The sequence below is a fragment of the Spea bombifrons genome, chromosome 1 (assembly GCF_027358695.1).
Source record: "Spea bombifrons isolate aSpeBom1 chromosome 1, aSpeBom1.2.pri, whole genome shotgun sequence".
NCBI classification, from domain to species: Eukaryota; Metazoa; Chordata; class Amphibia; order Anura; family Pelobatidae; genus Spea; species Spea bombifrons.
The window spans coordinates 9,136,163-9,152,851 of NC_071087.1; positions in this window are offsets into that span (position 1 = coordinate 9,136,163).

Genomic DNA, 16,689 nt, shown 5'->3' on the forward strand with positions numbered 1-16,689 from the left:
AAAAAAAGTGAATATAAAATGTCACGTCTCTTACATCTCTCGCTCGCTGCGCTGGGAAGACTTTATCACAGAGAAGGGATTGGTGACGCAGAACAATGTCATTTGCATGTCCCCTGTATTTACATATTTCAGTATCTCAGCTGTCACTGTATATAAGGTTCCTTGTACAGGAGAAATCTTATACCCTGTATATGATAATCCACAGACATGAAGATGGTCACTCCGAGCTTTCTCCTGTGGGGGCTTCTGCTTTATATTCAGGGTAAGGATATATACTTATTACAGGATTGTATATAAAATAATCTCAAAAATACTTTGTTTCCTTAAAAATATAAATAAATGTTATTATATTTGAGCTGATTGCTACAGATCAAGAAATATTATTATTTCTTACAACCCTCAGGATCCTGTGGACAGATTGTGATGACTCAGACTCCAGACTCTGTCTCTGTGTCACCAGGAGAACGCGTCACCATGACATGTAAAGCCAGTTCTGGTATTAGCAGCAGCCTGCACTGGTACCAACAGAAACCAGGACAACCCCCAAAGCCCCTGATCTATTATACCAGCAGCAGAAACACCGGGACCCCAGAGCGGTTCAGCGGCAGCGGGTCGGGAACTGATTACACTTTAACCATCAGCGGAGCGCAAGCAGAAGATGCAGCAGATTATTACTGTCAGCAGAGTTATGACTTCCCTCTCACAGTGATACAGAGCCGTACAAAAACCTTCCTCTTCCATCTCTATTATATCATACAGAACAGAAACCGCCGCTAAAAAATATTCTGAAGCTCAGCGCAGGTGTTTAGCCCCGAATCACTAACACAGAATGTATATGCAAAGTCTGCAGTACTGCTACACCGCTTTTCCAAATCACAAAGCTACAGATAATCAACGTTAAACAAAACAGGTGCAAATAAGCGCAAAAAAATAATTCATAGAATATTGTGAAGTCACTATAAGTTTGTCCCTCACACTAATAAAAGTGAGTGCTGTCTACTAAAGGTCAAACTCCACAAGTTGGCCCAAATTGAAGTGAATAAAAAAGGAAAATATATAAAAAAAAATGAAATATGATGCTTCTCAGGATTATAAATATAACTATAAATCTGAAGAGAAAAGCTGAGAATCCTGAATCTCTGGAATCTAATCACCATACCTGGGAACTTCTGGGCTCCGGGTACTCGGAGCCTACCCTTCCGGGACGAGGACAGCACCAGGCGGTTCTGCTGATGTCGGTGGGCGGTACCAACAAAGTCTGGGGTGTTTCCGTTGACGTTGGGGCCATATATTTTTTTAGTTATACATATTTATAATGCTAGTTATAAGGGATGTATATTGAAGTTGAAGCATATATGGATGCAAGTATGTGATAGCTTGCAAGGCAGTGTGGAGACTTTTTTAAATGTAACTAGATGTTATGTCATTATAAGACTGGCTTTAACTCTGAAAATAAGCCTTTTGGGCATTAACCCCTTCCGTACCGGGACGTACCTGGTACTTCCTGGTTAACAGTCACCGGTAGACCGGGACGTACCAGGTACGTCTTCTCCAAAAACCGCCCCCACATCACCACAATCGCGGTGATCGTGGGGGCGCTGCTGCTGCTGTCTGCCCAGGACTCCTGGGCAGACAGCACAGCCTGTCTAAGCCCGCCCCCAAGCCTACGATCACTCCCACGGAGTGATTTTGTAGGCAGAAACAGCGATTGCAGAAAAATCTGCAATCGCGGTTTCAGCTGCCACAGGCAGCTTCAGGGAATGGGGGGGGTGTTGAATGGGTCCCCACACTAGTGTGGGGACCTGATCCAACACCCCCCTGCTGCCTGATCGCTCCATGAGAGCGTCAGTGCAGCGTTAACCCCTTCAATGCCGCGATCGCGGCATTGAAGGGGTTAATTGCCGTTTTGTAGGGGGCTCTGCTGCTGGTGGTCTGCCTGGAAGCCCAGGCAGACCAGCAACAGCAAAAACGACCCCCCAGAAGTCCTCTGATCAGTCCTGTAGGACTGATCAGAGAGACTCCTCCCATACAATCTCCAGTCTATTGGAGATTGTGTCCCAGCTGCCAGAGGCAGCTTCAGGGACAGGGAGACAGGGTTCTTTGGTCTCCACATGAGTGTGGAGACCAGCCCACCACCCCCTCCCTTGCTCAGTTAACCCCTACCCCCCCTCTTCCTCAATTAACCCCTTCAATGCTGCGATTGTGTATGACCCCCCATCGCAGCATTGCAGGGGTTAATATTAGTCCCCACAAGCTTGTGGGGACTAAATATCAGTCAATGCTGTGCTTCAATGGAGCATCAGCATTGAAAGAGTTAAAAAAAAAAAAAAAAATAATAATAATAAAGAAAAATAAAAAAATTTAAAAATAAATAAATAAATAAATTAATTAATAAAATAATAATAATAAAAAAAAAAAATAACAGCACTGACCTGAAAGTCCAGGGTGCTTCCAGGTCAAATGCTGGGCTGGGCTGATCAGATCGCTCCTGGCCAATAGGAGTGATCGGATCATTATGGCAGCCCATGGATGACCCTGCTCTACAAAGAGAGAGGGGTCATCTAGGTTAATTATGAAAAAACACAAATTATTAATAAATAAAAAAATCATAATTATTACCTGATCACTTGTCGGTGACATTTTAAGTCGCTGATTATTGATCGGTCTCCCTGATTGATGTCAGCGGCCTAAACCTGTCACTTACAAGTAATCTGATAAAAAAAAATATTTTAAAAAATGTAAATGCACATGTTCCAGTTTTGCCCTCATAGCTTCCTCAAAAAATGCATGAACCATGCATGTGAGGCCTTGTTGGAATCATGGGATGTTGGGGAACAAAATGTGGTGTTTTCTTCCACTGTTGCACTTATGCTGTGCAAGAAATTCAGTGCAACATTGAAATGTATGCGTTAAAAATGCAATAAAATAATTTCCCTGTGAAGTTTGGCAGACATCAGTGAAGAAATGGCTGGCTGAAAACTGTCAAAACTACCCTAGTTGAACACCTTGACTCGTCTACTGTTCATAAATATATACTTTTATGGGGTAATTTACAGTGGGGGGCTTCCAAAATGTCCCAAATGGGATATGGGCCCAGGAAACCAATTTCTGAAAATTCCAAATTTGAAAACTAAAATACACATGTTCCAGTTTTGCCCTCATAGCTTCCTCAAAAAATGCATGAACCATGCATGTGAGGCCTTGTTGGAACCAGGGGATGTTGGTGAACACAATTTGGTGTTTTGTTCTGCAGTTGCACATATTCTATACAAAATATAATATAAAATCTAAAGCAACATTGCAACATATGCAAAAAAAACAAAAAAATATAAAAATACCTCAAAATTTGGCAGCAATTGGCGATAAAATCCCTGTTTGAAAAGTGTCAAAATGACCCTAGTTGTACACCTTGACTTATCTACTGTTCATAAACATATAATTTTGGGGGGATAATCAGTATCTGTGACAACTATTGCAGTTATTAGACTACCATGCCAAATTTGAAAAAAATTACATTTCAAAAACGTAATGCATGCCTTGCAATATTTGCCCTATACTGGTCAAAATAGATAAAAATCCTGGCCATGTTGGGTGGTTTCCAAATCAGGACAACTTAATGAATATATTTGGGATAATTTTTTCCCATTGGTTCAATGTGTGTACAATTTGTATGTATACAAAACTGTAAAAAAATGCTTTTTTTTCATTTTTTCCCCACTTTTTCCAGTTTATTTCAAACAAAACAATGTACTACCCAGCTTAATATGGTTTCAAATGAAAGCCCTACTTGTGCTGAAAAAAACAATATATGATTTGTGTGGGTGCACCAATTGATAAGAGAGAAATTACAGTTGAAGAAAGACATGGCAAAAACACAAAAACGGCTCTGGTCCTTTAGCGACACGTTAGTATCAAAATCCCGGTCCTGAAGGGGTTAAACTAAATATGTGCTGAACCCATTAACAACATGACCAAATAACCACAATCATGGACTCATAATGTAACACATAATAGATCATATAAAATTTAGTTCTGATTGACACCAAAGCAATAAACACATTTAGTGTTAAATCACATAAAAGAACAGCACGAAACAAATTAAAAACCCTAATTAAAAGGACTTTGACATAAAAAGCAGTCTGTTTCCTTCATTTATGTTCCTCTCCTCTTATATTATATGTATAGTTCATAACATAATTAGGTTCTCAGTAATAGATTCCTTGACAGCTATTGACCGCTGCAGACCAAGAACACCCCACAAGTTGTCTAGGCATCAACTTTGAGGATGAAATGCTCACTCGCTGCCTAATATATCCCACCCGCTGACAGATGCCATGATAACAAGCGGTCAGAATGTTATGGCCGATCATTGTATAGTCCAATGGTAAACCTCAGCTGTTGGGGACTATAACAACGAGCTACAATATTAACCCTCCCAGTAAAATTGTACACAGACAGTATATACAAAAAATATAAATGCTGAAGGCGACATACCAAGTTATTTTGGACAATACTATGCATCCAACTTTGTGGGAACAGTTTGGGGAAGACCCTTTTCTATTCCAGCATGACTGTACCCCCCAGTGCACAAAGCAAGATCCATAAATACATGGTTGGATGAGCTAGAGGTGGAAGAATTTGACCGGCCGCACAGAGCCCTGACCTTAACCCCATCGTACACCTTTGGGATGAACTTGAACGGAAATTGTGAGCCGGGCATCTCGTCCAACGTCAGCGCCTGACCTCACAAACGCTCTACTGGATGAATGGGCACAGAAACTCTCCAAAATCTTGTGGAAAGTCTTCCCAGAAGAGTGGAAGCCGTTATAGCTGCAAAGGAGGGACCAACTATTTAAAATGCAATGTCATCAAAGTCCCTGTTGGTGTGATGGTCAGGTGCATACTCACAAACTTTATTTTGGTAGCAGCAAAATTTGTTATATTTATGAAATAGAGAACAACAACCAAACCGCTTATAACTGAGATGATTAATTCCATCAGAGACATAGAAGAAATGTTACATAGAAGCTCTTACACATTGGCACATATGAGAAAGCCTGCAGTAGGTGTGAAAACCTTTTACTATAACATAGGAAAATAAGAGAGAATTGTGAAGAAATAATGACAAAACTGGAGAAAATAAAGACCATCTGTGTACTAGAGAGAGTTCTAGAATATATATTGTGTTTCCTATGTCGGTTGTTTACGTGTGTGTGGGAAGTAGATTGTTTAACTTGATAAATCACGGGAAAAAGTATATAAACTCATGGCAACATTTGTAATGTGCATCCCTTGTAGTGGAAAAAAATTATTATACATTTTGATTTTTTTTTTACATGTATGTTTAGAAAATTAAAAACATGAAACTGAAATTGATAACGTGTTTTTTTTTAATATTTCTTTTCATCTCTTATAAAAACTGTCACTGATGGGGGGGTCATCAAGTGGTTGTCAAAATGATCAGGTCATTCCTATTGGTCAGGAATGATCTAATCATCATCAGCCTACTCTTGATTGGCTCTGCAGCAGTTTGACTTCCAAGTCATTGCTGCTGAAGATCTCCCCCCCCATTTTTTAACGCTTTTAATGCTGGTGCTCCATACGGACACAGAATTGACTGTGATTATTCCCTGGTGTTAATGCTGCAGAATCAGCGAATGGAGAATAGAGTGATCATGCAGTAAGGGAGGGTCAGGGTCGGTCACCACACTTGTGTGGGGAGACAAGAACGTTAATTATTTTTCCATGGAACTGCCTTCTGCATCTGGGATGTGATGGGGGAAACTTAAATGATTGCTCCCCCAGGTTGGGGGGCTCTGTCTCTGTTACTAGTCTGCCTGGAACTCCTGTGCCCTCCCGATTAACAAACGGAAATATTTTTTAACCTATGACACACCAGGTCACTAGTTCTTTACGGACATCTTTTCATGATGTACCTGGTGCATCATGGGTCATGAAGGGATTAAATTACATTTTATGTTTCAGATGAGGCCATTTGTGCTTTCATTCAACTCGCAGGCCCTTGCCTGAAACAGTTACAGTTGCGGCACAGATATGCCCTCACAAACATGCAAGTGTCACAACACAATTCAATAGAAACGTAAACTTTGAAGCGAATAAGAACTATTCGCCTATCTAGTCTGCCCCTTTCCTCATACTTCTTGGATTCTTCTTAGATTGAGGATAGCAATATGTCTACCTAATATGTATTTAACCTCTGCCTCTTCTGCTGGAAGTTTATTCCACTTATCTACCACCCCACTCAGTAAAAAATCCTTACATCACATCTCAGCCTCTGACTTTCTAGTTCTACATTATGAGATCTTATTGCATACTTTGTTAACTCACTTTAACTATTTGTCTGTCATATCTGATACATAGGAAAATATAAGTTTGATGCCACATTTATGAAGACAGAAAATAAAAAACCAACAAATTGGAAAATCAGCCACGCAGAACAATGTCATTTGCATGTCCCGTGTATTTACATATTTCAGTATCTCAGCCGTCACTGTATATAAGGTTCCTTGTACCGGAGAAATCTTATACCCTGTATATGATAATCCACAGACATGAAGATGGTCACTCAGAGCTTTCTCCTGTGGGGGCTTCTGCTTTATATTCAGGGTAAGGAGGTATACTTATTACAGGATTGTATATAAAATAATATATATTTTTAAAAATATAAATACATGTTATTATATTTGAGCTCATTGCTAGAGATCAAGAAATATTATTTTTCTAACCCCCAGGCTCCTGTGGACAGATTGTGATGACTCAGACTCCAGACTCTGTCTCTGTGTCACCAGGAGAACGCGTCACCATGACATGTATAGCCAGTAGTAATGTATACAGCTATGTAGCCTGGTACCAACAGAAACCAGGACAACCCCCAAAACTCCTGATCTATTCTGCCAGCAGCAGATACACCGGGACCCCAGAGCGGTTCAGCGGCAGCGGTTTTGGAACCGATTTCACTTTAACCATCAGCGGAGCGCAAGCAGAAGATGCAGCAGATTATTACTGTCAGCAGGGTAGCAGCTACACTCTCACAGTGATACAGAGCCGTACAAAAACCTTCCTCTTCCATCTCTATTATATCATACAGAATAGAAACCGCTGATAAAAATATTCTAAAGCTCAGCGCAGGTGTTTAGCCCCGAATCACTAACACAGAATGTATATGCAAAGTCTGCAGTACTGCTACACCGCTTTTCCAAATCACAAAGCTACTTTTCTTTGAAACATTTTTTCTAAAAATAACTAACAGATAATCAACGTTAAACAAAACAGGTGCAAAACAGCGCAAAAAATAATTAATAGAATATTGTGAAGTCACTATAAGTGTATCCGTCACATTAATAAAAGTGAGTGCTGTCTACTGAAGGTCAAATTCCACAAGCTAGCCCAAATAGATGTGAATAAAAAAGAAAATAAGTGGCGCACATATAAAATAAAGAAATGAAATATGATGCTTCCCAGGATTATCAATGTAACTATAAATCTGAAGAGAAAAGCCCAGAATCCTGAATCTCTGGAATCTAATCACCACACCTGGGAACATCTGGGTTCTGGCTACCCGGAGCCTACCCTTGAGGGACGAGGACAGCACCAGACACTGATATCAGTGAGCGTTCCCACCAAAGTCTGGGGCATTTACGTTGATGTTGGGGGCATATATATTTTTTTTAGTTGTGCATATTTGTAAAGCTAGTTATAAGTGATGTATATTGAAGTTGAAGCATATATAGACGCAGGTATGTGACAGCTTGCAAGACAATGTGGAGACTTCTTAAAATATAACTAGATCTTATGTCATTATAAGACTGGCTATCCACTTCCAGTAGTTGGTTTTCTTTGAGGAACATGCTGAGAAATCACAACAAATCATAATTTAAATACCCCTCTGTAACTGAAAATAAGCATTTTGGGCATTGAACAAAAGATGTGCTAAACCCATTAACACCGTGACCAAATAAACCCAATCGCAGACTCATAACACATAATAGATCATATAAAATTTGGTTCTGATTGCCACCAAACTATAAATACATGTAGTGTTAAACACAAAAAAAGCAGCACCAAACAAATTACCGTATTTGCTCGAATGCTCTAAAAATTTTCCCTCGTATATTCAAGGTCATCTTATAAGCGGACCTCAAATTGAGGTCTGACTTTAGGACTAAGATGCAGATCCCCCTCCTCTCTGGTAACCTCTGCTGGTGCCGACACTTCCGCCGGGACTTCTATGACGGAGTGCCGGTGTGACATGACCCGTGCTCCATCATAGAAGCCCCAGTGGAAGTGCCGGCAGAAGCGGAGTTGGTAAGTCTGGGGGGCAGGGTGGCATCAGGGAGGGAGAGTGGTATATAGGGGGATATAAGGCTTATCTGGTGGCACAGTGACATATAGGGGGTATAAGGCTTATCTGGGAGGCAGAGTGGCATATAAGGGGGTATAAGGCATATCTGGGGGGCACAGTGGCATATAGGGGGCATACGGCTTATCTGGGAGGCAGCGTTGCATATCTGAGGGGCAGAGTGTCATATAAGGAGATATAAGGCTTATCTAGGGGCCAGAGTGGCAAGCCTGGGAGCAGATGTGCATAACTGGGGGGCAGGTTGGCAAAGAAAATAAAAAATGCATTTTTCTCAGTCATAGTTTTTATTAAATATGAAAAATAGTTTACATTTGAAATAATATTTACTAGTAAAGCTTTTTCTTTTTTTCTAAATTAATATTAACATTTTGGGGGGTCGTCTTATCAAATCCGGTAAAACATGTAATTAAAAAAAGGTTTTCTTCATTTCTGTTCCTCTGCCTTTCTTATATTATATGTATAGTTCATAACATAATTGGGTCCTCAGATGTAAAAATAAGGAAAAATATACATAGAAAATATTTTTAATGCACCAAATATCATAAAGAAACTAAAACTGTTATGCTGGAGTCTTCTGCCTTCTTAAATCTACCTCTACAACCTGCCTGTGACCTCAGTGCTTGTAGCATCGTGATATGAGCCACTGTTAATGCTCAAGATCCTCCAAGAGCAGCAGGTCGCTTTATTCTAACAGGTTTCACCAAACGAATGGCTTTTTAAGGGCAAGAATGGCATGCCTCCATATCCATAGCCCACACATATAGATATCCCACATATCATACAACTCCTAGAAATGTTACAACATGGAACCTAACGTGTTGGGGACTATAACACAATTAGCTACAGTATTAACCTTCCCAGTAAAATACTGCACATACAGAATATACAAAAAATATAAATGCTGAAGGGGGCCATACCAAGACATTTAGGACAATACTCAGTTTCCAAATTGGTGAGAACAGTTTTCTATTCTATTCTATAGAAGACCCTTTTCTATTCCAGCGTGACTGCACCCCAGCACACAAAACCAGGGCCATAAAGACATGGTTGGATAAGTCTGGCCCCTACCCAGGGCGTCAGTTTAGGAGGTGATCAACAATGCCGAGGAATTCACTGACAAATTGCCACCCCAGGACGCGCAAGATGGCGGCGCATTCTTTAAAAAAATAATCAAGTTGTAAAAAAGTTTGTCAGAGGGTCTCTCCAGACCATCTTGAGAACACTGGCTCCACTTGCAGGTTGAATACAGGTACTGCATTGAACCATGCAAGTCAATGCCCAGAGCCCAGCTTTCTAATTACAATGTGATTACTAAAATATTTTAAAAATAATAAAGAAAATGGGAAAAATAAAAATAGCTAAAAAATAAAATAAAATGTGGTAACATTTAAAAATAATTATGCAGTGATGTCACCATCAGGGGAACCATCCAGTTCCAGCAAAATGTTAAAAAAAAGTTTATTATTATGAGCAAGTGCTAAAAATAAATAAAAAAAATAAATTGCTGTATCTTCCCAAAAATCTTGACATGGAAAGAGTTCAAATAAAAGCATTTCAGATACCCAAGGGGTGTCTAATTGAAAAAATGAATGTGGGGGGGGGGTTCTGCTTTTTATGGTTAGTGTAACGTACCTGGCTGCCGGTTCCTCCGGGTCCGCAGATCTTCAGCCGCCACGGAGAAGGGGGAGACCGCTGGCTTCACCACAGCGGCATCAGCCGCCACGGAGGAGGGGGAGACCCCCCCACCTTGCCGCAGCAGCCTCTACCGCCGCGGAGAAGGGGGAGACCCCCTGCCTTACCGCAACAGCCGCAGCGGAGAAGGGGGAGACCCCCCGCCCTGCCACAGCAGCTTCAACCGCCACGGAGGAGAGGAAGACCTCCCTCCTCCGCGAGACAGCTTCTGCCGCCGCGAAGACGGGGAAGACCCCGCAACTCCACACGGCAGCCGCCGCCTACTGGAACCTGGTCCGGACCTGCCACATGTACACGTTCTTCCGCACGCCACCTAGTGGCGCCAGCCAGTACTACCGGTCCTTTTAGGAATTTGAGATCTCGCCAATCCCAAGGTGGCCGCGGACCGGAAGTGACGTAACAGCATTTTGAATTTGTGGCGGGAAAATGCTAATTGATGTCTGCACTTCCCCTTCCTATTTAAGAGCCTCAGAAACCTTCCAGCTTTGCCTTCTGATGGTTGTACCTATCTTGCATAGTGTCTTCTCAGTACGCGTTCCTGTTGATTTCCCGTTACCGACTCGGCTTGTTCCTGTTACTGATTTCCTGGCATTTGACTCTCCTGTCAAACGAAGATTCTGACTTCTGGCTTCCTGACCTCGGCTTACCCTGCAACGATCCTGACTTCTGGCTTCCTGACCTTGGCTTGCTCATTGGCTATTCTGTACTGGACTCTGGTGTTCTGTCTATTGGACTTGCACACGCTGTTCTACCTGATTACAGGTTCTACTATACGCTGTGCGTGACAGTTAGCAGTTTTTTCATTAGCTTTTTTGGATGAGTAAAAGATTTTTCTAATAAAAGTGAGAAAGTGTTTTTTTATTTTTCATCATTTTTTTTTTATAGAAAATTAGATGATTTGATCAAAAAAATTGTATCTGAAAAAAGCCCTTCTTGTCCTGAACAATATATTTATAACTTGTGTGGGTTCACTAAATGGGGGAGGAGAAAATTACATCTAAACACGAATACTGCAAAAGTGTTAAAACAAAGGGTAAAAAAAACCCAAAAAACGGCTTGGTCCTTAAGGGGTTAAATCACTTTAAATATTTGTCTATCATATCCCCCTCTCGTCCCTCCTCCAAGCAATACGTATTGGGATCCCTTTTTCCAGATAATTTATATCTTGCAAACCATTCAGCATTTCAGTTCTTCTCTGCACCCTCTCTAGAGTGTCAATAAATGCAAAGAAAATACAAACTTGTCACCTTACACATATTGAAGCCCCCTTCCCTCATATGTATAAATAAAATGTGTAAAAAACAATCAATACTTTTTGTATTTTTTTATTTAAAAAATGAAGCTGATGACCTCCAGTGGACTACATGACCCACAGCCAAAATGGTAAAGAGGGTCATCACATCTGTAACCGGGAAATGCATCGGCACCAGAGGTAAAAAGATCATGTTTCATTCATAAAATGATGACATTCTTTCATAAAATGAATCTCTATTGTATTAGGAAGTTTTACTTTACTACGAGGGTGGTGGATAGGTGGAACAACCTTCCAGTAGAACCGGTAGAATCTTATATAGTGAGGGAATTTAAACATACATTGGACGGGTATATGGTTCCTGAAGCTAAGACAAGAGGAAGTATTGATTAAGGTTTAAGTCTTAATATCAGGAAAAATGGGCAGACTTGATGGGCCAAACAGTTCTTATCGGCTATCAAATTCTATGTGTCTACCCTGTGATACGGTGTTTACTGCCCCCTACTGGGGTTTGAAGGTAATTTTTATTTCTGGTTCTACGTACAACCCCATTTATGAGATAAATGTACCAAGGGGTCAGGGCTTTTCAATAAAGAAAAATCTTTTAATTTCAGGTGAATAATAGGAAAAGGTAAGTTTGATGCCACATTCATGAAGACAGAAATTAAAAAACAACAAATTGGAAAATCAGCCATATTTAAAGAAAATCAGCAGAAAATAAAAAGAAGAAAATGCATTTTATTGAGTATCTATATTAATAAACTATTCTAGATTTAAAGTAAACTACAAGCCTCATTTCCCAGGATTCTAAAAAAAAAAGTGAATGGAGAACGTCACGTCTCTTACATCTCTCGCTCGCTGCGCTGGGAAGAGTTTGTCACAGAGAAGGGATCGGTGACGCAGAACAATGTCATTTGCATGTCCCCTGCATTTACATATTTCAGTATCTCAGCTGTCACTGTATATAAGGTTCCTTGTACAGGAGAAATCTTATACCCTGTATATGATAATCCACAGACATGAAGATGGTCACTCCGAGCTTTCTCCTGTGGGGGCTTCTGCTTTATATTCAGGGTAAGAAGGTATACTTATTACAGGATTGTATATAAAATAATATATATTTTTTAAAATATAAATAAATGTTATTATATTTGAGCTCATTGCTAGAGATCAAGAAATATTATTATTTTTTACAACCCCCAGGCTCCTGTGGACAGATTGTGGTGACTCAGACTCCAGACTCTGTCTCTGTGTCACCAGGAGAACGCGTCACCATGACATGTAAAGCCAGTAGTAATGTTAACAGCTATGTAGCCTGGTACCAACAGAACCCAGGACAACCCCCAAAGCCCCTGATCTATTATACCAGCAGCAGATTCACCGGGACCCCAGATCGGTTCAGCGGCAGCGGGTCGGGAACTGATTACACTTTAACCATCAGTGGAGCGCAAGCAGAAGATGCAGCAGATTATTACTGTCAGCAGGGTTATAGCACCCCTCTCACAGTGATACAGAGCCGTACAAAAACCTTCCTCTTCCATCTCTATTATATCATACAGAATAGAAACCGCTGATAAAAATATTCTAAACCTCAGCACAGGTGTTTAGCCCCGAATCATTAACACAGAATGTATATGCAAAGTCTGCAGTACTGCTACACAGCTTTTCCAAATCACAAAGCTACAGATAATCAACGTTAAACAAAATAAGCGCAAAAAAATAATTTATAGAATATTGTGAAGTCACTATAAGTTTATCCCTCACACTAATAAAAGTGAGTGCTGCCAACTAAAGGTCAAATTCCACAAGTTGGCCCAAATTGAAGTTAATAAAAAAGGAAAATATATAAAATAAAAAAATGAAATATGATGCTTCTCAGGATTATAAATATAACTATAAATCTGAAGAGAAAAGCTGAGAATCCTGAATCTCTGGAATCTAATCACCATACCTGGGAACTTGTGGGTTCCGGCTACTCGGAGCCTACCCTTCCGGGACGAGGACAGCACCAGGTGGGTCTGCTGATGTCAGTGGGCGGTGCTACTGAAGTCTGGGGCGTTTCCGTTGAGGTTGGGGCCAAATATTTTTTTAGTTATACATATTTATAATGCTAGTTATAAGGGATGTATATTGAAGTTGAAGCATATATGGATGCAAGGTATGTGACAGCTTGCAAGGCAGTGTGGAGACTTTTTTAAATGTAACTAGATCTTATGTCATTATAAGACTGGCTTTAACTCTGAAAATATGCCTTTTGGGCATTAAACTAAATATATGCTGAACCCATTAACAACATGACCAAATAACCACAATCATGGACTCATAATGTAACACATAATAGATCATATAAAATTTAGTTCTGATTGACACCAAAGCAATAAACACATTTAGTGTTAAATCACAAAAAAGAGCAGCACAAAACAAATTAAAAAACCTAATTAAAAGGACTTTAACATAAAAAGGAGTCTGTTTTCTTCATTTATGTTCCTCTCCTCTTATATTATATGTATAGTTCGTAACATAATTATGTCCTCAGGAATAGCTTCCTTGATAGCTATTGACCGCTGCAGACCAAGAACACCCCACAAGTTGTCTAGCCATCAACTTTGAGGATGAAATGCTCACTCGCTGCCTAATATATCCCACCCGCTGACAGATGCCATGATAACAAGATTATCAGTGTTATTCACGTCACCTGTCAGCGGTCAGAATGTTATGGCCGATCATTGTATAGTCCAATGGTAAACCTCAGCTGTTGGGGACTATAAAACAACGAGCTACAATATTAACCCTCCCAGTAAAATTGTACACAGACAGTATATACAAAAAAATATAAATGCTGAAGGCGACATACCAAATTATTTTGGACAATACTATGCATCCAACTTTGTGGAACAGTTTGGGGAAGACCCTTTTCTATTCCAGCATGACTGTGCCCCAGCGCTCAAAGCAAGATCCATAAATACATGGTTGGATGAGCTAGAGGTGGAAGAATTTGACCGGCCGCACAGAGCCCTGACCTCAACTCCATCCAACATCTTTGGGATGAACTTGAACGGAAATTGTGAGCCGGGCATCTCGTCCAACATCAGTGCCTGACCTCACAGATGCCCTACTGGATGAATGGGCACAGAAACTCTCCAAAATCTTGTGGAAAGTCTTCCCAGAAGAGTGGAAGCTGTTATAGCTGCAAAGGAGGGACCAACTATTTAAAATGCAATGTCATCAAAGTCCCTGTTGGTGTGATGGCCAGGTGCATACTCACAAACTTTATTTTGGTAGCAGCAAAATTTGTTATATTTATGAAATAGAGAACAGCAACCAAATCGCTTATTACTGAGATGATTAATTCCATCAGGGGCATAGAAGAAATGTTACATAGAAGCTCTTACACATTGGCACATATGAGAAAGCCTGCAGTAGGTGTGAAAACCTTTTACTATAACATAGGAAAATAAGAGAGAATTGTGAAGAAATAATGACAAAACTGGAGAAAATAAAGACCATCTGTGTACTAGAGAGAGTTCTAGAATATGTATTGTGTTTCCTATGTGGGTTGTTTACGTGTGTGTGGGAAGTAGATTGTTTAACTTGATAAATCACGGGAAAAAGTATATAAACTCATGGCAACATTTGTAATGTGCATCCCTTGTAGTGGAAAAAAATTATTATACATTTTGATTTTTTTTTTACATGTATGTTTAGAAAATTAAAAACATGAAACTGAAATTGATAACGTGTTTTTTTTATTATTTCTTTTCATCTCTTATAAAAACTGTCACTGATGGGGGGGGTCATCAAGTGGTTGTCAAAATGATCAGATCATTCCTATTGGTCAGGAATGATCTAATCATCATCAGCCTACTCTTGATTGGCTCTGCAGCAGTTTGACTTCCAAGTCATTGCTGCTGAAGATCTCCCCCCCCATTTTTTAACGCTTTTAATGCTGGTGCTCCATACGGACACAGAATTGACTGTGATTATTCCCTGGTGTTAATGCTGCAGAATCAGCGAATGGAGAATAGAGTGATCATGCAGTAAGGGAGGGTCAGGGTCGGTCACCACACTTGTGTGGGGAGACAAGAACGTTAATTATTTTTCCATGGAACTGCCTTCTGCATCTGGGATGTGATGGGGGAAACTTAAATGATTGCTCCCCCAGGTTGGGGGGCTCTGTCTCTGTTACTAGTCTGCCTGGAACTCCTGTGCCCTCCCGATTAACAAACGGAAATATTTTTTAACCTATGACACACCAGGTCACTAGTTCTTTACGGACATCTTTTCATTATGTACCTGGTGCATCATGGGTCGTGAAGGGATTAAACTACATTTTATGTTTCAGATGAGGCCATTTGTGCTTTCATTCAACTCGCAGGCCCTTGCCTGAAACAGTTACAGTTGCGGCACAGATATGCCCTCACAAACATGCAAGTGTCACAACACAATTCATTGGAAACGTAAACTTTGAAGCGAATAAGAACTATTCGCCTATCTAGTCTGCCCCTTTCCTCATACTTCTTGGATTCTTCTTAGATTGAGGATAGCAATATGTCTACCTAATATGTATTTAACCTCTGCCTCTTCTGCTGGAAGTTTATTCCACTTATCTACCACCATACTCAGTAAAAAATCCTTACATCACATCTAAGCCTCTGACTTTCTAGTTCTACATTATGACATCTTATTGCATACTTTGTTAACTCACTTTAACTATTTGTCTGTCATATGTGATACATAGGAAAATGTAAGTTTGATGCCGCATTTATGAAGACAGAAAATAAAAAAACCAACATATTGGAAAATCAGCCACGCAGAACAATGTCATTTGCATGTCCCCTGTATTTACATATTTCAGTATCTCAGCTGTCACTGTATATAAGGTTCCTTGTATAGGAGAAATCTTATACCCTGTATATGATAATCCACAGACATGAAGATGGTCACTCAGAGCTTTCTCCTGTGGGGGCTTCTGCTTTATATTCAGGGTAAGGAGGTATACTTATTACAGGATTGTATATAAAATAAAATATATATTTAAAAATATAAATACATGTTATTATATTTGAGCTCATTGCTAGAGATCAAGAAATATTATTTTTCTAACCCCCAGGATCCTGTGGACAGATTGTGATGACTCAGACTCCAGACTCTGTCTCTGTGTCACCAGGAGAACGCGTCACCATGACATGTAAAGCCAGTAGTAATATTGGCAGGGCATTAGCCTGGTACCAACAGAAACCAGGACAACCCCCAAAGCTCCTGATCTATTATGCCAGCAGCAGATACACCGGGACCCCAGAGCGGTTCAGCGGCAGCGGGTCGGGAACTGATTTCACTTTAACCATCAGCGGAGCGCAAGCAGAAG